Source organism: Rhynchophorus ferrugineus, unplaced genomic scaffold (genome assembly GCF_030347505.1).
Source record: "Rhynchophorus ferrugineus isolate W39M unplaced genomic scaffold, kcgeb_rfMv2 rfM2, whole genome shotgun sequence".
Taxonomy (NCBI): domain Eukaryota; kingdom Metazoa; phylum Arthropoda; class Insecta; order Coleoptera; family Curculionidae; genus Rhynchophorus; species Rhynchophorus ferrugineus.
In genome coordinates, this window is record NW_027472581.1 from 51,715,696 (window position 1) to 51,742,123 (window position 26,428).

The 26,428-nt window shown below is 28.9% G+C and overlaps 1 protein-coding gene across 4 annotated transcripts in view; it reads left to right on the plus strand.

The window, feature by feature from the left end:
* Positions 1-26,428, plus strand: part of LOC143191182 (putative peptidoglycan muropeptide transporter SLC46) — a 70,996-nt gene that overhangs the window by 9,132 nt on the left and 35,436 nt on the right. The window lies entirely within an intron of this gene.

The window sequence follows — 26,428 nt, forward strand, 5'->3', positions numbered from 1 at the left end:
GGTGTCGTTCTCCGTTTGTTTTGGATGTTTGACGGTTTCAGTGTGGTTTCATTTCTTTTAGGTGTTGGGAAAGTTCCTAATTACGCTGGGGGGTTGGTACGCGATTTTTTTCGTGTTTGAAATTAGATTTTGGCATGATTTTTCTTAAAACCATGGGTTAAATTATTTACAGATTCGCATTATTTTAACTACAGTAATTTCAGTAATAGTAACTTATTCAAACACAAAGTTAAAAGTTGTAAATAGTAAAAAAGTTTTCGTATTTCTTATATAGTTTTTACTGCATAAAGTGAGTGTTACATTGAAAATTTATATTATATTATATGAGTAAGTTTCTTTTAATTAGGTTTATTGATTATATTTAAATGTTAGTTAAATAATTTTTACTTTGTAGAAATTGGAATTATTATTTTAGAAAGAATATACATATTATTTTTTTCTTATATGGTAACATATTACTAAATATTATTAATATTTTTCATCATTTTATTATCAACAAAATAATATATTTTTATTATTTACAATATTATTAACAATTATCAACAATATCTATACATATTTTTAATATTCATTATTGGTTATGTATAGGATAATATTAAATATTAATTAATTTAATACTGCTATTAATTTGTACTTGAATAAACCTGTTACTTTCGATATAGGTTTATGTTTTCGATACTTGTTGAGTAAGGCAAGTGTGTGTTATTCATGTCCCGAAACCAAAATTAAATTAAGCTAATTTAAGTTGATCTCAATTTTAACACTTATAGTCGCTCATTTTTGCGCGATGTATAGTAGTTGTATTGTTTCCAGATTGGTGTCATATAGTAACGTTAAATTTTATTGCGAAATATTGAAAACTGTATTGGTCTTTTTAATTTTAAGGTTATCATGCGAATTAATGGTAATCAATCGAAGAAAGTTGTTTCTACAGCGTTGTATCAAGATTGATAAGATTGTTTTATGTTATATCATATTGGGAGTATTTTCCAGTTAACTGGAATAATTATCTAAACTAAACATTAGTTGCCTGCTTTAACACAAATTGAGGTCTCAAGTTATTCTTTAGATCAAAGCTAATTTCATTCAACTCAGATGTGGTGGTAGAGAAAAAAATTGAATTTGTGTAAAATAAAAGGCCCTCTAGTGGCTGGTGTAAACAGGCGGTGTGAAAAAATCGTTTTTAAAATGTTATTTTGTTTAATTGATCAAAGAACAAAGGAAATAATACGGATAAATAAGAAAATATATAAATAACATAGAGTTTTATTAATAAAAATATTTACAAAGTTATAGTTAGAGAAATATTCTAACAATATAATATTTAATGAAATTCAATGAAATAATTAATGTTCCTTATATTCAAATGATTTATTAAGGTATCACTTAATATTTTAACTCAGCATATTTTGATAAAATTTAACATTTCTGTTAAACTTTGGCTGTGATATTTTTTTGTGATATTTTTTGTGATTTTTTTTCTGAATACAGAAACAGTTTCAGAAATAAATAAATATATATTGCAAATATAAAGAGTACTTTGCAAGTATTTGGGAAATATTATAATGAAATACTAGTACTTCAATAAAATGCTTAGTGTTGTGTTATATTTAAGGTCATAACAATATACAAATAAAGTGAAGTAACTTTCCAGAAAAAGGTTTACAAGGTGAATGAAGGAGAGATGATTTTCCTCATCATCATCAAGATAAAAATGTTGGTGTATTTCTAATTAATATTTTTCATATTTATTATAACATTAAAAATTGTCATATATCTAATATTGTATGTATTTTGAATATGTTTGGTTTCACCTAGTTCAGCTATAGAGTTATAATAAAAATGCATACATAAAACCGAATAAAATACTTCTATCTACTATATGTACAAGTTTTACGCCCACTTTATTTTTTATTGTATCAGTGTTCTACTATGAAATGACCATCTATTGCATTCCAAATTGTGATACTGTTATTTAAAATGAAAATGATAACCGCGTTATAGCAAACGAAGTCTTCAAAATTTTTACTCCCTCTTAGATATTTGAAAATAACTTGGGATTTAATTGGAATTGAATGGGATTTTATAAAAATATTTTGAAAACTGGTACTAATCAACTGGTACTATAAATACGTGTCGCATATAATGAACATATTCAATGATATATTTGGGTATCTCGGACAAAAAAAATGGACCAGGCGAACAGCAGTAGACATTCGAATGAACTTGTTCTTAATCAGTAATTGGTGTACTCTATTGGAATAATACAATTAATTAACAACATTATCTTATCAAGTTTTACATCATATTATGGACAAGAAATCAGGAAATATCCCATATAATATTAGTTTATTTTAAAAGTAAAATGTTATACTCTGTTTATTGAATATGAATAAGATATTGAGTATAGCAACTTTATTATTTAAATTTGAGTGGGATTTTAATAAAAATCATGAAAAATTGTTCTGCTTCATTGCTTTCTAGATTTATTTATTTTCTTGTTTTCCGTTTTTTTTTCTCTGTATCAAATTGACTAATTAACTGGACAGAAGAAAGTATAAATTATTTGAAAAGTAATGGTCCTACCAGTTAATATTTACGAATGTATTGATATTTGTGGCTAATATTGTGTCTTTATATTGTTTTAATAGTTATTTCACTATGCTTTGATAATTTAATACGTAATATTAATTTATTACTACTACAACTGAAAATCTGTCTCACTTCAGTGCGTTCTTGATTTCAATTAATTAGTTTACTAGAGTATAAGAAAATATAATTTGTTTTGAAAGTAAAAATCTATTATTGCATTTTACGTTTTTGGTATCAGGTAATTATAAAATATAAATACAATTGCTTTCCCTTGCTTTTAAATAGATACAATTATAGATCCAAATATTTATGATTGTGAATGAATTTTTCAACCATAATGTTAAGAAATATTTTTAAAAAATTAAAAATTCTGTAGTGTACAATATTCTATTTCATCGCATTGTTAAAGTACGAGATTTTAATAGAAATGAAAACGCCTTTTTTTAAAGAATATGAACTCTAAATATGTTATAATTTGGAAGAGGTCGCTTAATTTTCTAGTAGATTTCCACGATTTTTGAAACATGTTGCTGAATGAACTGTTTGATGTCGTATTTCGCCTATACCTCTATTCTCTGAATGTTCGCCACAAACCTTTCAATTGAAATCAATAATAATCCTATGGTATTGTTGATAATAGTTGATTTCTTTAGTACTTTTTCTTAACTAAAGACTAAAAACATATGATAGCAAAACCAAATCCATATTGTTGATAATAATACTGAAGAAGTGTGAAAATTAATATAGTGGGGTTTTGCGACACAGTATTGTTATGACAGAATGATGTGAAAACGTTCTTGAAAACGATGTAAAATATTTTGATATTAATCAATTTCATAAAACATTTTGCTTAATAAATGCTTTTTCTTTATCTTAGAAAATATATTTTTCGGTAGTAGTAATTGATAGATGTTTTGGTACCACAATGGGACAACATTCTGTTGGAAACTATTCAGACACTCTACGAATCTATTTCGCGAATAATTACAGCTGTTTTAAAAGCAAATGGAGGCTCAACGCCTTATTAATACATACATATTGTATATCTAATGTGTTCTGGGTTCTACATCTTTAAAATCCTTAACATATTAATTTGTTTAATAATACTGATAACTAATTCTTTTAATGAAGCAGTTGAAAATAAATATTAAAACCACATTAAAAATGTTATTTATTTAATCGCTTTATGATTATTATTAAAAGTTATTTGCCCAGTTACTATTATCTAAATTGAAAATTTGAGAATAAAACACAGATGATATTTTTACTCTAATGAAAGAAAAAAGTATAATAAAAATTGTAATACAAGGCATGAAGTAGTGCTATAATGCTTTCCTAGAATTTTAGAAACGCTTTAGTCTAGTGTTTCTAAGATTTGTAATTTTGCTAATTGTTTTCTGCTTTTGTTTTATGTTTAATTAATTAATAAGTTTATATGATTTTGTATATTTTTGCCATTTATATTAATGATGCGTTTATATACATAATCAAGTCGTTAAAATTAAGAATAGGAATTTTAAAACATTTTATAGTTATCACCTTGCGATTCCTTGACACAGAACGTTCACATTTAAGGGGCGATTAATAATTTCTTGTTGCTTAATTTTGAGTAAATATTTATATTTTGAACGTGTCGCCGTTTTTTAATAGTACTTACACTTTTTTCTGATATGTATTGCGAAAGCTGTGTACGGTTCGCTTTTAGTATTATATGATATATATGTCGTTTACCTTTCGACGACATAAATTCTCTTCAGACTTATACATTTAAATAATTGGCAGAATTACATTATTGTGTTAATTATAAAAGTGAAATTGATTCTCATGTGGATTTAACAGTTTGCGTATTATATTTTGTGTCTTCTGTATTAAGCGCTGGCGTAAGTATTGTATTTGTTATATTCATAAATATACAGCAATATTTTAATTTCTTATAAATTTCGTATCGATGTATAGAATTATGATATTCTTTAGTGGCAATTTTAGTTTACTAATGCTATTTTTATGTGTGTAAAATATTGTAGTGATGTCATTCCAGAGATCCTAAAATTTTTTGAACACCTTTTGCAGAACTAATTTGTCGTTGCTCCAAAAATACTCCTTAGGAACCAAATTTCTTCCCAGTACCATATTTTTTAGGTAACAGACGGTTTTTCTTCAACAGTGATCTTTTTCATGATTTCAGAAATCCTTTAATATTTCAATATCTTTTTACAGAACAATTTTTCGTTGCATTCAAAATAGGTATTACGAGCCAATTTTATTATTTTTGTGGTGGGCAAAAGCAGTAGCCTCTGGGGGATTAGATCTGGTGATTACGGTGATTACGAAAGCATTTAATTTAAATTCAATTATTGTTTTCATCATATGCAATGATTTGGTATAATTGCATATTTCTTGATTTCTATATTGAATTAATTCAATAATGGTTCAGTATTTATAATTTTCCAAAAATAGACGACAAAACTCGTAATATAGCTGTCCCATATAGTGATTTCCATAATCTTGTTAGTCGAATTTTGTGTGTTTATGTATCCTTGTTATTGTCTTTTCTTATAAATAGTCGAGACTTTGTCGTTTTTGGTTAGGTGTGAGCAAGTGTGGTACCTCTTTCAAAATCATGTTTAATTTTTCGTATAAAAATGTCACTGTACCTAATAGTAACAAAAGGTGGTTTCTGTTGAGTTCTTGAGAGCATCCACTGCTAAGTTGATAGTTGGAATAATATGAAATTTTGCACCATTTGAAGGTGTAATGTAACTACCTAAATGTCATAGGGTCTGTTAAAAATGTTAATTTTATGAGACGATGCATTTTTATAAATATTATATCACATGTAGTGTAGTGCGCTGCAACCGTGTGTCCGCTTGCTGTTGTGCCTTGATATAACACTAAAATGTTGCAGTGATTACACAAACTAAAATAAAGGTAATCAAAATGATTAATATGCAGCGATTGTACTGATCAGCTTTTACGTTTGAAGTAAATAACCAAAACAATTTTTAAAGTAAAACTACTTTTCGAATCGAATCTGTTGAAATTGTATGGAAATAACGAACGCAACGTTTTTCCGATAGCATTAATTAAAAATAATTTTCTTGAGAGTTATTAGTTTTCTGTATATAGAGTTTATATATTTTTTTCCTACTGAAGCTTATTATAACCTTGCTATTATAAATCTAAATTTACAAAAATTATATTTACATAATAGAATGTATATAGTTAAAATATATAAAAATTAAACTTTAAATATGTAAATTGTTATGTTATGTGTTTACATTGTAATTTTTGACACAGCTAACGATAAATAAATACTTCGTGAATATTGTGTGGATTGGGGACGTTCCATCTATAGCAATTGTGCATCTTAACATATACAATAATTTTAAAATCTGCGTCGTGACTAAATATTTTTTCAATCAAAATTGCATTCTTATAGATCTTTCATTCATTCATTCGATAATAAAGTTTTATCATGTTCTGCTCAATTTTTTCTCTTGTCATGTTGATTTGGTATAAATATAACAATCCATATAAAAATAAAGAACGATTAAAATTGAATTTATAATGTATATTCGGATAATTGTTTAGTCCATTAGAAACATTAGTTTTTATAAGAAAAAAGGATATCAATTAATTCAAGTCCAAGTGTTCCTTCCAAATTAGGACTCAGTTCAGATATAAGCAAAGTTATCATCCTTTATTGAAATAAATAATGAACTGAGTGTAGAGTTTTGCAGAGATAGGAAGGACGGAGAAAGGCCGGGGCAATACGCTGAATGTGTGAAAACTTGTTCGAAAAAACTTGTTGATAAATTTGGCCGTTTTTTGTTTATCGCCTACTTTATTCGCATTAATGGTCGACAGTGGACCTTCGAATTAATGATTTCGCCTCGATCGAACAGCTCATGATGAACAATTCCTCTCCAATGTCACCATACGCTTAGCATTAATGACCTTTAATGACGTCAATGTAGATTTTGGAACCATTCGTGAAGCATCTTTGAGCTTTAATCACCATCTTCTTCGTGCGTTTTGGTCGTACACGATCTACTATTCATTGTACCTAATAATTTATCAGTATCGACCTTTTTTTTATTATTTAAGTAAAGGGTTCAAAACTGCTTTGTAGTTAGAAATTTTGCGAGATGTGTACGTCGATAACTTCATCGGCAGTTTCAAGGATTGGCAACCAAGGTGAGATTAATTTTTAGCATCGAAATTTGTAGAACGAAAACGAGTAAATCAATTCAGATACTGGAGTTCGCTTAAAGGCTGCAGCGAAGTGAACAAGATGTAATATATAACTATAGCTAGTTGAACGCAGACGCACTTAAATAAAATGAATAATATTTCAATTTTGTTTGGTTATGTTTGACGATTTTATTGTTTACGTGTCTGTATTCCGTTGAGAAATAAGATTTCTTACTAAAAAAAAATGATTAATCAATTAATGCGAATAGATGCGATATTAATATTTTAGTAGATTGGAATTGAAATTTGAAAAAATTAACTTAAAAATATTAAACTTATCGAACATATCAACATATCATGTTGCTCAAGTTTATTAATATATCTTTCTTTTTCACTAGTTAACTGAAAATAATATAATATAAGCTTTTAACTGAGGTATTGAAAACATCAATAAAAAAGAAAGAAACAAAACAAAATTTATGTCAAGTAGGGTAGGTCCTATATTTCAACATCGAAGTAACATTGGTATATTCAACAATGTATTATTGACATATATATATATATATATATATATATATATATATATATATATATATATATATATATATATATATATATATATATATATATATATATATTACTATAGTACATATTCCAAACATGTCCAATAGTGTTTGAAACAGTGTAAGTACTACGTAACTAAGTAAACTAAGTAATCAGTGTCGTACGTACATGTACACTTCATATTTTCTAACAACTATAAGGTGCAATGACACTTTTCATAAACATATATAAGAAATTAATAACTCTGTAGATACATAACCATAGAATGAGTAAATAATAAACATAACTTGATGTACATTATCGAAATTTGCATGCACAGAACGAGCCAATCATATAGTACATCTTGTTTACTTCACTGCAATCTTTCACCTAGGCACTATTACTTAGATACTATATAGTTTTCGATCAGGCTGCATATTTTCCTTTCGGGATAAAATAAGCAATATATGCGAAACTGAACTTTTAGAATCTCAAAATGTCCAAAGCGGAATAATTGTTGACTGATTAAACATTTCTGTTTAACTAAACTATTATTATGTTTCGTAGTACAAGTATTACTAGAGATATGCAACTTAAAAAGCCACCTTATTAGGCAAACCCAAATTACTTTTCCACAACCTTACAGGTAGTTTTCTAGGTTATTAATTATATTTGATAGTTCGTTTAAGGTTCAGTTTTGATTATTTAAATGAGTAAATGAATGGATATTTAAATGGCATACTAAATACCTTATAACTTATAAACTGATTTAAAATGTAAATTTTTGTAAAAATAACAATTTTTAATTTTTTTCTCGCATTTTCAATGTGGATAAATTGACTTTCCACTTGAATATGCTTGACCGTTTGTATCAAAAATTAATCGTTGAATGATTTGGATCGTCAGATTTATGTTGGTTGTGTCGCTTTTGTCGACTTTTACTTCGACAACTTTCTTGTTATTGCTTTTAAAGATCGAGTGAGTATTTCGGGTCTGTTCATCCCATTATATTTTGTTCGACAGCTGGAAGGCGTGTCCTTGAGCTACATATCTGTTTTCTATATAGATATTATCTTTAGCTTCGATAAGAGAGAGATTGTTAGGTTCGTCGCTTTATTTTTAGACTACATATTGGATCTTCAATCGAAAATTTTGGGATTTCAGAATGCACAACGTATTCGGTGACGATTGATTAAAATCTATTAAAATGGTTGTTGTTGCCTTACCATGGGTAAACACTTGAAATATATAATAATTTGGTCATTTGGTCATAAATTATCAAACAAGGCAAAAAAAACAAAAAAGCAATTTTCTAAACTATCTAAATAATAATTCGGTGATACTAATATCGTATGTTTTTGGTTATATTTTTCTTTAATGTGATGTTATGTTTTTTTAATTAAAAGTTATTTAATCAAACTTTTAATTGTTATTAATATTATTTATCTTTTGATAAACTGAATTGGTATCATTTCGTGCACGTATTATATTCAATTAGGGTCTTGCATATATAACAGTTCAATTGAAAAGTCCCCGGCGTGACACTTAGATGGCGCTACTAGAATTAAATCCATATATTTTTTAGTTAGTCTTAAGCCTCAAAAGATGCGTGTATAAACATTGACAGCTGTTGGATCACTAGTTTCTGAATTATAGCATTTTGAGGGAAGCAACTTTTGTTATTGTGAAAAAAATGGATATAAAGGAATTTCGCGTGTTGTTAAAATATTAATTTCTGAAGGGAAAACATACAGTTGAAGCAAAAACTTGGCTTGATGTCGAGTTTCTGGACACTGCCGCAGAAAAATCAACCATTAAGGATTAGTATGCTAACTTTAGACGTAGTGAAATGAGCATCAAAGACGGTGAACGCAGTGGACGCCCAAAAGAGGTTCATAAACCCGAGCTTTTGCGTCGATACGTGACAATGGATGAAACATGGCTCCATCATTTCACTTCTAAGTCCAATCGACGGTCATCCGAGTGGACTGCACACGATGAACCTGCTTCAAATCGTGGGAAAACGCAACAGTCGGCTGACAAGGTCATGGCGTCTGTATTTTGGGATGCGCATGGAATAATTTTCATTGACTACCTACTACGTTTTTGAGCCGTTTGAAGGACGAAATCGCCGAAAAACGACCGCATTTTAGGAAAAAGAAACTGCTACTCCACTAAGACAATACATCGTGTCACAAGTCAGTGAAAACGATGGCAAAAATCCTTGAATTGGGCTTCGAATTATTTCCTCATCCACCGTATTCTCCAGATTCTGTGGGCCAGACAGCGACTATTTTTTGTTCTCAGATCTCAAAAGAATGCTCGCTTGGGAAGAAAATTTCGTCAAATGAAGAAGTGATCGCCGAAATTGAGGCTTATTTTGACGCAAAAGAGAAACTGTATCGAAAAGTTACCCTTGAAGAGAATTATATTCAATAAAAAACTAACAACACTGGTTGTACCATATGAAAAAAATGAATGTTTGTGAATGTTTCGTTTTAATGTTGATGTGAATGGCTCTCTTGAACTAACTCATGACTTTTTTGCTCTTGGGATTGTTGAAGTAGAACTTTTCATCTCCAGTTACAATATGCTATTCAAAACACTTTTTGGCCTAACAGGCAATGAAACCGCTGTTAAAATTATTAAAAATGGCATTTTCAGTCAATTCGTGTGGTAGCCACTTTAATTCTTTTTCTATTTTGTCCACTGAATGTTCATTGCATGTCCATTTCATTTGATAGCTGATCTATTAACTGGTAAGCCGTATGAAAATTCCTTGATAGTTTAAGCTGCGGCTTTGTACAACAAGAATTGGTAGTAAGGCAATAAATTACACATACAAAATTACCATTTTTAATTATTAGAAACCAAAAGCGACAGTTCAAATATGACGGAGCAGTATCACCATAAGTTTCTAAATGTATCATAAGGTTCTAAAGGTTTTGAAAGCAATTTTTTTCAAATCAAGCAATGAGCTTAATGAAAGTCAAACGTGCATATTTAAGCGTTCCATGATTTGTTACTGTTAATTTAAACAGAGTGTCAGAATTATGGAATTTAACAAGTTAGGGTGCTTAATAGTTGTATTGTTGAGTAATTAGTAATTGGCAGTTTTATTAAGAGGTTCTTTAGTAGTTTGTGTTAAATTTTTTTACTTTAATTTATATTAAAAAAATATCAATTTCCTCGCTATTTACAGCCTTCTTTATAACTCTATTGAAATTGTAATTAGAACAGTTAAGCAGGAATTAACTGTAGAGCACAATTTTTGGAGTTAAGAAAAATTTTTGTATTTCTAGATTAAAATTGATTTAATTAGAATTACAATTACCTTAGTAGAAAAGCCATTTCGTTCCTATAACGTGTCCTTTATGACATAAACAAAGAAATAATTTGTAATAAAATGTTGTTACGGAGAAGATAATTATAGGTAGTTTTTCAAAATAATATTGCATTATTGTATAATGTGTATATATCTAGTTTAATTAAAACAATTTTGTTTATTCTTAAGGGAAGACAACTTATTGGATTTTAGCCGTTCTTTGCCTTATTGATGAGAGTAAATAGTTTTCTTTTAGGCATAACGACGGAAATAGATGGAATATCATCGTTTTACCATGGCTAAAAGCAAATGCAAAATTGTAGCTATTTAAATTATTAATGTAAACGGATGTTTACAATGTTAATCATCTAGTTTACTATAACGATTACCATTTTACCAGTCACCAAATTGAAACCTTCTGAGCTCTCTTATTTCTGTTAATTGCATTGTTAACATTTTGGAGTCAACATTCGAAGTATTTTCCTTTCAGAATGTTCGTTACGAATTATTCTAATTATATATACTTTTTTAAAATATTGAGACGAAACTTAGATTATACAATTTATTATAGTGATATACTATAATATATGTTAATAAAATTCGTTCTCTTTCGTGAAGAATTAAGGTCATTTTTTGTTTTGAGTATTATTTTAATATAATTTTCTGTTAACTTAATAATTGATGATATTTTAAGATTTAAATTTGAATATTAATAATAGTTATATTAATAATGTTAATCGCGAAAAAACCAGTAGTGAGAAAGGCATGGAGAAGGAAAAGTGAATCAGTTATATTCCGAAGGAGCCCAAATTGAAAATTGGGTGATCGCAAGTGACTGGACGAGCATTTATATTCGAAAAAGATTGTAACTGATTGTCTTGTCTAAATCATCTTAAAACTTAATTTTAATGGCCAATAACTTATTCATTTTTAGGGAGGATAGGGAGCTTCATTTAAATTTTACAAAAAGTTTTAGATATGTTGAACTCTATACTACTGGTCATCAAATTATCGGTAAATTTGCTAGCATCAATGACATTAACACATTGTTTTTCAGTATTGCTTCTTACTAAGTAATCCGTATATGGACTGATGAAGATACGTATGATTTTGGTGGAAAAGAAACAGCGAGCGATGAAATCATTTAGTAATATTTAGGAGCACGGATCTGCCACAGTATAAAAATGAAAAAGGCAAAAAATAATTACCGCCAAATGGTGTATTAAAACCAACTTGCTGGTGTATTCAGTCGAGTGAAAATAAATAATCGCTTCAGACATAATTTTTCAAATATTTAGTGAAATTAAATTAAAAATATAGAACCTTTTCCTTCTACTATATATATGTAATGCGTGATGTATATAATAGCTATTTCGTAATTCAAGAACCTTTTGCGAATATTCCAGTCAAACGAAAATATTGAATATAGCCAGATACATTTTTAAACTATGAATAGACTCAATGGTATAGTGTATATATGAATAACAATTCGGTCTCACTATACGATATAACATTTAGGCCTACTAAAAAGAAGTTATCGGTCACTAAAAGACATTTCATACTAGAAAAACCTATTTGACAGTTCCGTGCATTATTTTAAATTCATAAATAAAGGATTTATTTTTATTATACCTATAAATAAGAAAATTTATATCGTATCAGTCTCTTTCTTTTCAATTATTCTAGCTACATAACTTACTGCTTATATGTTAGTGTACAAATATCTTGAATAGCCTTTGTATTTAGCTTATTATTATTGAGCTATTAAGCCTATAGGTTGTGTTAAAAAAAGCCCGGAATTTACGTGTGATGTAAACAAATCGCGCCTGATTTTTCATTACGATATATTTTTTGTCGGTTGGTAGTAAGTCAGTTTTTGTGTGTAAGAGCATAAGAAGGTCATTGATTCGAACTTGTGAATTTCGATATGGTGAATTTAATTGAGCAAAATATCATACGCGGAAGTATGAAAAATGTTATAAAACGCCTAAGGTTACAACGCAATATTGTATATCATATATTGTAACACAAGCATATCATTATAAAAAGTTTAATATGGCTGCTAGAGATAATTGATGATTTGGTGTTCAGACGTCAATTTATCTGTGTGGCTGATGATAAACCGAAAATATTTGAAAGAAATTTCTAGAAATTATCTGAGAATCTGGAAATTTGCAATATGTAAGCATAAGATGAAAAATAGCACGCGCGACGAATCGCGCTCGAAAAAAAAAGAGAAAAAAATGGCTGCAATAATTAGAGAGATTACTTACTCTGTGAAAATTTTTGAGGAAATAATAGAAAACTTAAAAACATCTAAAAATAGAAAAACACAAAACATTAACAGATTCAAAGACAAACAGAAGGAAATAGACAAACAGAAGCAGTTACAACTAGAGCTTGTAGATTCGAAAAACGCATTTATCAGAAGAAAATGTTTATGGGTTATATGGGTACAAAGGGGAATACTGGTAAAATGATAAGAGTATTTTTTTTACTCTTTGTGATTCAACAATCTGCCCAATAGGAAATAAGTATCTCTTATGTCTATATTATATTTACATGGCATGCAGAAAATCACTTCATTAATCGATCTTCTGTATAAAATATTATCTGAATTAATTAGTCTTATTCTAAATCCAGTTATCAGATCAAGTGGTGTTAAACGTTTTAGTCTACCCACTTCACTATCACGTAGCATATTTAGCTGATTAGCGAGTACATTGGGATGCACTGATACTCTTTCGAAGTACTTCACACAAATATCTTGAATTACACTCGTTTTAGGTTCTAGAGGAATATCGCGTTGTATCACGTTATTTGAAATATAGTACGAAGCATCAACAATGGCACGCAACACTTTATTTTGTAATCATTGAATAATGGATATATTAGATTTGCTAGCGGTACCCCATAGTTGGATTCCATATGACCAAATAGGCTTGAGTATAGACTCATACAGCAACACCTTGTTATCTAATGATAACTTAGATTTGCGCCCGATGAGCCAATACGTTTGATATACTTTTATTCGAAGTTGTTTTCGTTTAGAGAGTATGTGCTTCTTTCAGGTTAGGCATCGATCTAAGTGCATACCAAGTTATATAACTTGCTCTGCTTGGAAGAGTTGACGATGATTGATATTCAGTGTCCAATAGGTCAGTGTTGATTTTGTTTATAAGTCTGTACACTTGTTCTATAGTCCCATGCTTATTCCGAAACCCAAACTGATGTTCAGGAATAATTTTTCTTTCTTCTATTATATAATTTCTATTATGTTTCTCGAAAACTTTCGAGATTATCGGTAATAAACTTATAGGCCGGTAGGAGGGCGAATCTTGAAAGCTAGTCATTTCATTTTTATCATCTTTATGTAGCTGAGACTGGAGATGTTTAAAAACATTTTTTAAGTCTTTTGAGAATATGTCATCCTTCTCTTTATTGCTTCTAGCCCAATTATTTTCGCTTGTTTTAATAGGTGGGTTATACTGCTGGGGTCTCTTAAGCTTCCTTGTTGCTTTCCACAATGAATAGTCTGTAGCCTCAGTTGGTGTCAAATTATTTAGGTATTCTTGAATGCCTTGGTTTTGTTCATTTTGAATTAGTTCTTTCAACTATTTTATTGCCCTATTAAATTTTCTTTTATTCTCTTCAGTCCTGTGCTGTTGCCAATTCCGTCGTAACTTTTTTTTCTGCTATCTTTTTCTGAATTTTACATGATATATGTGTATTTTTTCTTCGAAATGTTTTGTTGTTAGGACTCGCGGAATATACTGCCTCCTGTACATTTTTTGTAATGTTTATTGCTGCTATTTCTATGTCAATTTCAGTTTGTAACGGTAAGTTTAGAGAGATATTTCGGTCTAAATTTTCTCTAAATGAGGACCAGTTAGTTCTTTTATTGCACAGAGAAGGGTAATGGTAATTTTTGAAGAAAGTGTTACTATTATTGGTGAATGATCAGAAGACAGGTGAAAACATGATTCTGCATGACACTTTTTTATCAATATTTTTTGTAAAACAGAAATCTATAGTCTCTGGCTTTTTATTTCTGTCTGAAGGCCAATACGTTGGTTCACCAGTAGAGTTATGTTTTAAATTATCTGTCTTTATTGCTTTTAGTAATTCTCTATCTTTTGAGGTTATTATTCTTGAACCCCACATTAAATGTATTGCATTGTAATCTCTTTCGGCTGTAAATCTATTACCTAGCGTACTGAAGAATTCTTGAAAGTGTTCTGCCTTGTTGTTATGTATGGGTGGGAAATAAATCGCAGACATTGTTAATGGTCCATGGACTTCCTCTATGGTTATACTGGTAGCGTGCAGGTAGCCTTTGCGTAATGTTTCTTTTTCGAAGTGCTTTATATCATCTCAAATTTTTATGGCTGTACCTCCATGTGCTTTATCATCAGGGTGATTTGTATGATAAAGTTTATATTTGGGAATTTTCAAATAATGTTTGTCCGTAAAATGTGTTTCGGAAAACATCATAACGTCAATATTTTGTTCAGTTACGAACATTTTTAGTTCCCTAGCGTGTTGTTGGAGCCCATTGGCATTCCAGACGGCGATTTGTAGCTAATGGTTTCAGGCAATATTCAAGTTTGCTAACGACGATTGTGAGTAGACCAAGCATCGTACTGATTTGATCTATTAGTTTGGCCATCATGTTTTCTAATCTAGAAATGTTGCTGCTAGTTTAGTTTAGTAGGTTTTGATGTGATTTCTCGATTTTGTGCTCAACCATTTTCAACCATTTGGGCATAAGTTATATCTTGTTGACTTGGTCACAAAGACTTACTGTCGCAAATCATATAGGTGCGTGAAATGTGCAAGAGACGTGCGCTTGACACCTCATGCATTGGGATATAATTCTTTTTGTATGTGGTGGTTCGAATTTAATAATATTGTTTTCGAATTTGGTGATTTCATACACCGCATTATTATTTCTATTAGGTTTTAAATCAATATAGAACATAGGCAGAGTTTTTTTGTCGTGCGATGTCGTATATTGTGAACATTTACGACCTCGTGGCTTTTTTCATCTAGGGCTACTTTGATGGTGGTGTTAAAGTCCGTTCCGTGATGTAATCCTTTTAACACGAATTTAAATGTTCTCTTTTGGCCTGAATGTATATTATTGGGTCGTTCTTTCATCTAATTCTTTTACTAGAACTTTAAAGTGCTCCGCTTCGAACAATTGGATTTCTATTGTTTCATAGCTCTCTGTTTTAATTGTGTAGTTCGTAGTAAAGGTTTTCCATAGGTCATAGATGTGTTTTAGTACTCCCACCTTATAGACCTTATTGGTGGTGGTTTGGGAACAACTTTTTCAGAGCTTTTTTATATATTCTCTTCAATTTCTTCCGACAGGCTGCTAAAACTGTTTTTTGTCTCTATGGGTTTCTGTAACCAATAGTAGCTGATTCTTTTTGTTTCCACGCGATTTCTTCTTCTGGGCTTCTCAATCGTTTTTTGTTAATGACTATAGTCCATTCTGAGGGTGGAGTTTGCGTTATTGCTGATTGATCTAATCTTATATTAAAGTGTGCAGGTGATTTGGTTGAATCGCTTTGGTTTGCCATATTTAGATTTTTAATATTTTATTTTATTTACTTCCAGAGGATAAAAAAATAAAATAAAATCATTGTTTATTTCACGCACTTCATTTTTCACTGACGTATTATTTTTTGCACTAGTTTTTGACCGAAAATACTATAAATGAATTTCAAAAGGAGTATTGTAAAATAAGGGGAAATATTTTTAAAACAATAATAAAAATGAGATGCAGTCTTTTTGTCTTAAACACGTATTCACTATATTTTAGGTCCGCTGAGAGAGTGATAGTAGCATCTGTTATGCGTTTTTAACACTCAATTAAATAACCGTAATAAAATACTGTTTTTTTTTAAAGAAAGGTATCTTTCTAGAGCTTGACGCGTATTGAAAATACGTTTTCACCCCACGAATGTTAGAACTGAACTGATAAGAGTAATAAAAAATATATATAATACAAATACATATGCTGTACTTATAGACGATAGAAATCAAGCACAAACTTCAAAACTTAAGCAGGATTAAAACAAGATAGAAGTCTAGGGCCTATTTTGACCTTCATATTTATGAATAAAAAAATAAATAAAAAATGAAAAAATGAGGTAATTTAATGTCTTAACGGCTGGTAAAAATGTTGTGAAGTTATTACAGGAATATTATACTTAATAATCAAATGTAACAAAACATAATACATAAAATATATTGTTATGCTCAAACATATTCTTAACTTCATATGCATATACTATCGCATTACCTTGAAAAAATTAAAGCTTAAAATTGAAGCTCGTTTTTAACAAGAAGAATAACTGCTAGTTCATGATGAGTGATCATTTACTAAATATAATTATCGATTAATTTTCCAACTCTATTTATCTTTCTGACAGTTGATGTATTTTTTTGCACATACAAATTGATGTACATATAAGTTCGCTAAACCTGGATAATCTATAAACTTGCTATAGATACATATATTGGTTTTTGTGGGCCGTTTAGAAAACTATTGTGTAAATAATAGTTGATGCTTTATAATTATTTATTTACATATTATATTGGTTTGAGTCGTTAGATTCTTAAGTCTATTACTTTATTTATGGGTATATTATTTCCAATAGTAATTTAAATTTAAGAATTTAAGTAATTTAGATTAAATTTTGGAATATAGTCCCAGAGTTCACAGGACCGTCGCCAAGACTACATTTTAATTGGCTTCTGAATATACTAGTTAGATTCTAGATGGATGTGTTTGATAAATTATTTTACTTTGCATTCTGAGCAAAAAGATGATGAATAACTTTCCTATGGATATTTGTGCATGAGTTTACGTTGGCCAATTTGTGGTATATAAGAATGGTTAGTTTTTGACGGGGAATGTTTGATTTATATGATGACCTACATAATAAATATTATTAACTTCCGATAACATATTTTCAGCCGGTAGGATACAATGAACTAATCCATTTTTTAAAAATTCTTGTCTTCAATTCTTAAATTTTAAAATATTGTCGGTTTTGTTATCAGTTATAATTAATGATTTAACTAAAGGATTATTTGGACTGAATTTATTTCTTAACTGTCGATTGCAAAACCACGGTTTTTCTGTAAAGTCTAATTGCTGTCCAGTAGCCAACTTGGAGACCATCCTAGAAGATATTTTTACTTAGAAGATTCAGTCTTACCCAGTCGGCATAGTGGAGTGTCTGGGATGATTGATGCTAGTAAGATTTTCTTTCTAATGTGTAAAAAATTTAAAAAGTGATTATGGCATAAGTAGGAAGTTCGTTTCTTCTCGGTGACCACTGCGCTAGTAAGTCAGTTATCAGACTTGTATTTTATATTTCATCTTTCTATATTTCATTACCACATAGATTATAGATAAAACAGTGCATACATTCCATCTTTAAATTCTTTATGCTCTTCGGCTTAATATTAGCGCGTAATTTTTATAAACACCTGCATAATTATTTTCAAATAAACAATATTTGTCTATTTCGTCTATTTCTTATCGATGCTGAGATTAAATTGTTTTCTTCATTTATTTCTTACGAGATTAGGACATGATGCCTACTTTTCTACAGTGGGCATGTGTTAATACTACTTCTTTTATTTTAATATATAATTTTAATATTTCGAAACTATCAACATTATAATCTCAACGAAAGTATTCATTGAAACGCTATTTTTGACAAGAATGCTTCCGATTTAAACTACTGAATATTAATTTCATAGTAGAAGTGGACAGGAGATTTAATGAAACAGCAAGACAGTCATAATGATACGTGTAAGCACTTAGTTTGCTCTCTGACGATAATTTTACGGGTTCAAATCCAACTCTGGGCGTATAAGTTTTAAATATTTTGGACACTTGTATGTAATCTGATACGAAATAATAATCTCATTTGCTTTAGGCCATATTCGTCATTCTCTAGTCGGTAGGATATTATGATTATCAAAGGCTAATTAATAATTACTAAAGTCAAAAAATGTTAATCGTTAGTCAAGTTTAGTAACACACGTAAGATAAGCACTAAATAAATCCTAGAAGTTTACGCATCTAAATTTCATATACATACATATATTGAATTTGATTATTACATTCATTAACAATTTAAAGAGATTAAATTACATTAAAACCTCAACATTAACCTCGAAATAAATTAAAAGATTCCATCTATCTTCCACTTGTATTTTTTTAGTGCAACCAATCTAGAGATGATTTGTTTTCTTTAACTGATACCAATTAAAGTGACTGTAAATTGTATAATTGTCTTTTTATAATAGTTTTTTAAAATCTTGTTTTGGTTTAGTAGGAAATCGAAAAACATCTTGGTATTTTAAAGGATTCTTTAATTAACAAACGTCTACAAAAACTACAACCTTCAGCTAACAAAATTATAGATCGAATAGAAATGATAGAAGGTGCTAAATTTAATCTGATATTTATTATGCTGAAATGTATTCTAGCTATCACGATTATGTTATTATATTTAATTTTAACTTGGTACTATCTCTGGTATATAAGTATAATTACTTTTAAAGATTTTTGAGAATATTAAGAAACGGTCACCAAAGTTTGAATAACACTTATGATTACATAACATCGTCAATGATTTTTAAAATTGATATTTTTTACAGGTGTAGCTTAGTTTTCGTAAGAAACAGTAACTTTAAAGGTGATAGAGATTATTAGTGTAATGTGTAATTAAAATGAGCTCTTTTCTAAAGTTTTTCATAATCAGCATATTTGCCTCACGGCAGATGTTTGTGTTTGTAGTAAATTAGTGAACATTTGTAATAGTTTCAATTCCTTGGGCCTTAAATATTTGAAAATTATTAAACTATTTATAATTAGGGTATAATACTTCTAAATGTATGCGATAGATATAATTTAATGGACATTTATGCTGTATATGTTTACCGGTTTATCATCAAGCGGATACATTATTTTATGAAAAAGATAGGAGCGGGTAGTTTCTGGTTGAGCATCAATTTATTTTTGCTTTATTGTTATATTTGTTTGTTTTTATTTGTGTTTTTTGTTTACTTTTTCTTTGCTTTTAAATTTGTCACAGTAACTGTGAAATAATTAGTATTTTACGCATTAAATTAGCCATCTTGTGTCATTGACAAGTGCAATTTAATATAATTGAAATGCGCGTATACCTCATTTAATCTGAATAAGTGACAACACTGGTTAGTATTTTGGGCGCGTCAAAGTTTCTTCTTCCACGAATTGCTACAGAAAATCTTTAACATCTGTTGTCATTTTCAGTAATTATTATTTTTGTAGCTTCTAATGTAGTACTTCTTGATGACCTTGCCAAATATATAGTTTAATTTTCTGATTGTAAATATTCGGTATTGGTCGTAGTGTAAAAATCTACTGGGCTAGTCCATACATATCTTTTTTACTATAATATAATTATAGTATGCTTTACATTTATTTCAATACCAGGTACGATATCCCATGGATAACTATCTTTCTAGGAAATAAATTGAACTATGTTATAGTTATTGAAGCTGAACTCAAGTGCAATTGCAATTGTAATTGTAATTTAAAGTAATGTCTCCTATTTATTGATAATTGATCTAGAAGTTGGTGCTCGTTCACTAGTTCTTTGCTTGCAATGTTTAACTTATGTTTTATAGCGTCAAACCAAAACTCATTAGAATGTTATTGAGTAGTCAAAAAAAGTATTAGATGCAATTATAACTGTATGCAAACACTAGATTAAACAAATGTATTGGCGATTACTCCTGATAGAAAGATGCAAAAGTAATATTAATGTTAAATGTTAAATAAATAATTAATGTCAATGTTAAATATTAATTATCGTTAATGTTAAATTTGCAAAAGACTATTTTATGTTTTGCAAACTTCTGGTTTACAGTTTACACTAAACAATGAAATTTCTTCGTCTGCTCTTTAATTGACAAAAATAGTTTTACCCGCATAAACTTAGCGGTGGAATTCGTGTAGAATGCTGTAACAACAAATCATATTTTCATATATTTACTAATTTTAACTATGGTTTTTAAGCTATGTAAGAGGTGGCGTATTCTTAATGAAAACAAAAGTTGCTTATGTAAATCAGGCATTTTCTTGAATTTTTGGAACTGGCGTATCCAAATCCTAATGAAACTATTGCAGGCGATTATAAATAGAATTAATTATATTAACCTGAGCATTGAAAACAACTTGTATTATAACACTATTTTATAAAGCTGTGCTATTTGCATAGTTGGACAGTATTTAAATTAGTTGTAAATAAAATAAGTCATTAAGGAATATTTTATTATTTTACACTTAGCCTTTCATACTGATGCCATACTACATATTGAATTAATGCAATGTTTGAGAGTAACAGGGATAGCAGTAAAGAAAGATTTTTGCTTACAGGAATATAAACCAAATGCATCAAAAATAGGGTTACAGATAGTCAGTCAGCTTCCTAAATTATAAAAGTGGAAGGGTTACCGTCCTTGCAAGCTATGAAAATATAAAAAATGTACTATCTATAAACGGTAAATATACCGTGTATTAATACAATACAACATAAGTTTGTGCTCATCCGGACCTGTAAGAAGATTGTTTTCTTTAACAATTCTGCATTCCCCAACAAGAAGTTGTTTGATGGTACATTTGAAAATCTAGTTTTCATGAAAGGAAATTCTGCTTTTACTGAATAATAGGCTGGGCTGGATTAGTTCAATTCTATTTACATTCATTATATACTTCAAATACACGACTATAATTATTATTTTGAATACATGGGAGATAAGTAACTATATTAGTAACTATTTTATATTTTGTATTTTAATTAAAGCAAGCAATCTATTTTATCCAGTTTTGGCTATGGTTGCTAAGTTGGTTATGGGATATTCAATATCATCTGCCTTATTTACCAGACATTATCATAATAAAAGTGGTTTAAATACACATAATATGTATAACAAGTTAAATATCCTTTAACTATTGCCTTAAATTTAAAAAATATCGTTATAAGATAGTTCAATCCTTCCTATTACTAATAATATATAATACAACGTGAGTCAAAAGCCTCGCTATTATCTTGATTGTCTATAACTTTGCTCAAAGAAATTATAAGTAAGTTTGGTTTTCATAACAAGTTTATTTTGGCATTTACGTTTTTTTTCGTTATAATTGAAAAATTATATCGGCTAAATGGTGATCCCAATTCGTTATGCAACTTTCGGCTCTTTTTAAGGCATTTTTCGTGACATCCTGCAACATCTGAGGCTGACTTTCTTCAATTTCGTGACGAGACTTCAGTTTCAATTGTCTTTAAGATGTTGAATCGTTTGCGGCTTATTCACGTAAACTTTTGGTTTTAAAAAACCCCATAAGGAAAAATATGGTGCTGTTAAATCCGGAGATCTGTCTATGCTAAATCGCCACTTCGCGAAATTAGTCTTTGGAAAAACGTCATTCAATAATTGTATTGTTGAACGAGCTGTTTGTGCTGTGGCCCCATCTTGCTCAAACCACATGCCCTCTAGTCCTTGCTCATCCATTTCAAGCACAAGAAAATTTCGAATCATGTCTAGGTACCGTTCAGCAGTAACAGTGACTGCAACAATTTGGTTATTTTCAAAAAAATAAGGACCAATCATGATTCCAGCATGAATACCACACCATCCAGTTCTTTTAGTGGGTGTAATGATGTTTCATGAAGTAATTGAGGATTCTGTATTCCCCAAAACCGACAGTTCTGTTTATTGACGTGGCCACTGAGAAGAAAATGGGCTTCATCGCTCATTATTAATTTAGATAAAAAATCTTCAATTTCACCACATAGCTTTAGGATTGCATTACTGTACTCAACTCGTTGATCAATCTCTTGGTAGCAATTTTTGGACTAATTGAATTTTGTACGGGAATATTTTTAAATCAGCTTTCAAAATTCGTATTAAATTGCGAAGAAATGTGTAACTGATTGTTCCCATCTCCGAAGTGATGTTTCTGGAGACTCTATCGCGCACCAGAGCCATATTTTCAGCGTTATGTGACGTCCGTTATTTTCCTGCTGTCGTACCGCACTGTAGAAAATTCGCATATAAACGATAAATTGTGGTTTTGTGAGGCATTGGACTATTGGGATATTTTTGACGCAATTTCCGCTGAGTTGCAATAATGGAACGATTATTTTCAATAAATATTGTCACTATTTCTGCTCGTTCTTGTGACGTATATTTATCCACAATAAAATTTGGACCTCTATATAATACAATAACCAAGAATAACCACCTGTTACTTATATTTTTGCACAGCTCAGTATATAAAATTAATTAAATTAAATTAATTATATTTATTATAATATTAATAATATAGTAAAGTAAACTATTTTACTTATAAAGGAAAAATTTTACTTAAAGAACACTTTGTTTAAAATTTTGTTAATAATCGCTTAATATCATCACAACTATGCCTATACTTGAAATTAAAAATATAATATGATTTTCGGTTTTTTAACATTTAATTTACCTTCAGTTCGTGAAACCAAATTTTTTATAAACTAATTGTTTTTAATACTTTTTACTGGTTAGTATTGAAAATTTAAAGTTTTCTGATATTTTTGAGTACTGAAAAATAAATATTAAATTACAAGCGTGACTGAACAAATTGGTTGGTCCCGTACAAAAAAACGGATAATCGAGGTTGTTTACAAAATTGATTATCATCGCTAATTACGTCTATAAGGTTTAAATTGGTTGTATAATTCCGTTATAATTCTATCAGAGGTTTGAAAATATAATCATTATTATCAATACTTCTACATTTTAATTATCTTTAGCATATTGGAAGTCGTTCAATTTATGTAGATTTATATTACCATTGTAGCACAAATACCTAAGTATAGAGAGTTTAAGATGCAAGGCACCCTTTCGCAATGAAATCGTGTTGATATTAACCTTCACTGTGCAAAAAAATTAATTTATTATTACCAGGATGTTTCCATGGTTAATGATGATAATAGAAAAAATAATTGATCAAAGGAATATAAAGAGATCGCTATATAATGTTTTTAATCCTGTTGTTTATTTTTCATGTTGTAAATCTTAGATTTACAAAATATTTTTTCCATTAATTTTTTAATTCAACATTTTAAAGTTTATTTTGAATAAACGTATTTTTAAATGAAGACAATATTTTATTAGAAGACAATAAATAATTAAAATTTAAATTATATAATATGTACGTTTAGCATCAAGTTCAATTTGATACTAGTATAATTCGTTAATATAGTCGCTGCTATAACCAATACATTTATGTTATTTTGTTCTTTGAAATGGTTCTTTTCTTTCGCGAATAAGCTACAGTAAATTTTGTTTTTTAAATAATTACTCCTCTAAATAAATAATGTCTCCTCTTTACCAATTAGGGTTTATCTGGACTAGACCTACTGTTTTACCAAGCCGGCAAAAAGTTGGTTGTTAATACCTTGAGTGCGTGTGTTGAGTAAGTTACTAGTGCGCTATCGAATTGTTCATAATTGATAACAAAAGGAAATCTATCGTTTTAATAATATATAGGTTTGACGAACAAGGATTTTCGGTCTTTCCTAATAGATTCTTTAAATTCGCCTGTACTTAGTAATGCTTTTTCAATGAAGCCTTACCACAGCTCACTTGAATGGTAATAGTCCATAGAATACTCTAAACGTAATATAACCACATTGGTTTAGTCAGTCAGAATATATATATATATATATATATATATATATATATATATATATATATATATATATATATATATATATAGTGTTTTGAAAATTGATATTCCAGAAGATCATTTTCGTAATATTTTATTTATTATTTCCGAAAAGTGAAAAATGCAGCTCATTTTCATTTAAAATAATGTGTTGTTTTTGGAGTAAATATTGTTATATTTATGAGTTAAAATATCAACAAAAGAGGAGAAGAAGAACCTACATTAGAAAAATTAAAACTACATTGTTTTTTATCGTTTGAATATATTCAAAATAAAATATATTTAAAGACTTATCATATTATAGAATAGAATAGACACATAGGAATCATATTAAAATATAAAGAAATATGTAAATCATAGAAAATAAGAAATATTCATATTAGAATTAGAATTAATTATAATAAAACTAATATCAAAATGTTTACGACTCTATTGATTTTATCGTACATGCTGATATAAGCGATAAAAGCTATTATTATCGTTAAAATATAATATTAATTTGTGTGCTAATTATAAGGCAAATTAAAGAGTTTTAACTATATAGATATTCCATATTAAAATAGTTTCCAACTGATAATTAACAAAAAAAACAATAATTTGAAAGAGAAATTTCTTATAACTATATGCAAATATTCCTACATCAGATTAAACTATTGATAAAAAAAAACAAAAACAAGCAAACAGATATTTGTTTGCTGTTGTTAACCTTCATATTTGTAAATGTATATTTTTTGTATATCTTTACTAGGATGTTTCTATGGTTTATAACAAAAAAAGTAGTAAATGAGCATCGGTGTAGAATGAGACCTTAAAGTTATTCTCTTATTAGAAATAATTTGTTTTTAAAATTTTGTTTTGCATCTGAACATTTATATATGTAATGTAACTATTATACTTTATTATTTTACTGTCTATTAGTTATTTATCTTCTATTGTCTATTGGTCTTATTGTTTTAATTATTCTTTAAATTATTTTTTATCGTTTATATAAAGTTTCTTCAAGTACAAGTCAGTTCTTATTAATTTTGAGTTAAGAAAACCGAATATGAACAAAATTAATATTTACTCTTGTTTTAGTGACATAAAATACATGATCGATTTAAAGAACATAAATTATTAAAAGATATAAAATTAAAAAAAAATATATAATTAGATATGCTAACATGTATTATGCCATGGAATATATATATATATATATATATATATATATATATATATATATATATATATATATATATATATATATATATATATATATATATATACATTTTCGTAGTTCTTCAGCATTACGAAACAATGTGCCAGTCAAATCTGCTTCATGTTGCATCAATCTGAACAAGTGGTAATCACAAAGTGCTATATTTGGATGTGACTACCAACCAGAATTTATGGCCATGAATATTCTTAAGTCGATATGGATGATAATTATATATATATATATATATATATATATATATATATATATATATATATATATATATATATTATATTATATTATATTATTGGATATTTTATCGACAAAGGTTGATTATTGTACCGTTGTTGTAAAATTAATTCATATAGAAATATTTAAGTGACAAATATTTTTTCTATTTTAGCTGAGATGATTTTTTTATATTGGCATGCAATGCTGAAAATGTCTAACTTTGGTTTAGTTTTTTTTTGGCCTGGAACCGGGAAGGGGAATCCTGTTACGAATACCTAGTCGGGAAGACCCGTAGGAATAAACGAGTTGGACTGGTTATGTGGAGACTGTCTCTGGGCTACCCACTAAACCCCACCCTATCAGCTGATCCAATGGCTCTAACGGATACTTCTTACTGTTAGTAGGAGGGTGCCCGTAACCGGTAACACCGTTAAGAGACACAAGGGCTAGGCAAGGACGTTGCGTCGTTATCACACCACGCAGCTTGAGGTGCATGAGTTAATCGGTCGCCGGGGAAGGTCGAGAGAATTTGGAGTTAGAGCACGACGGGGAAGTGTCG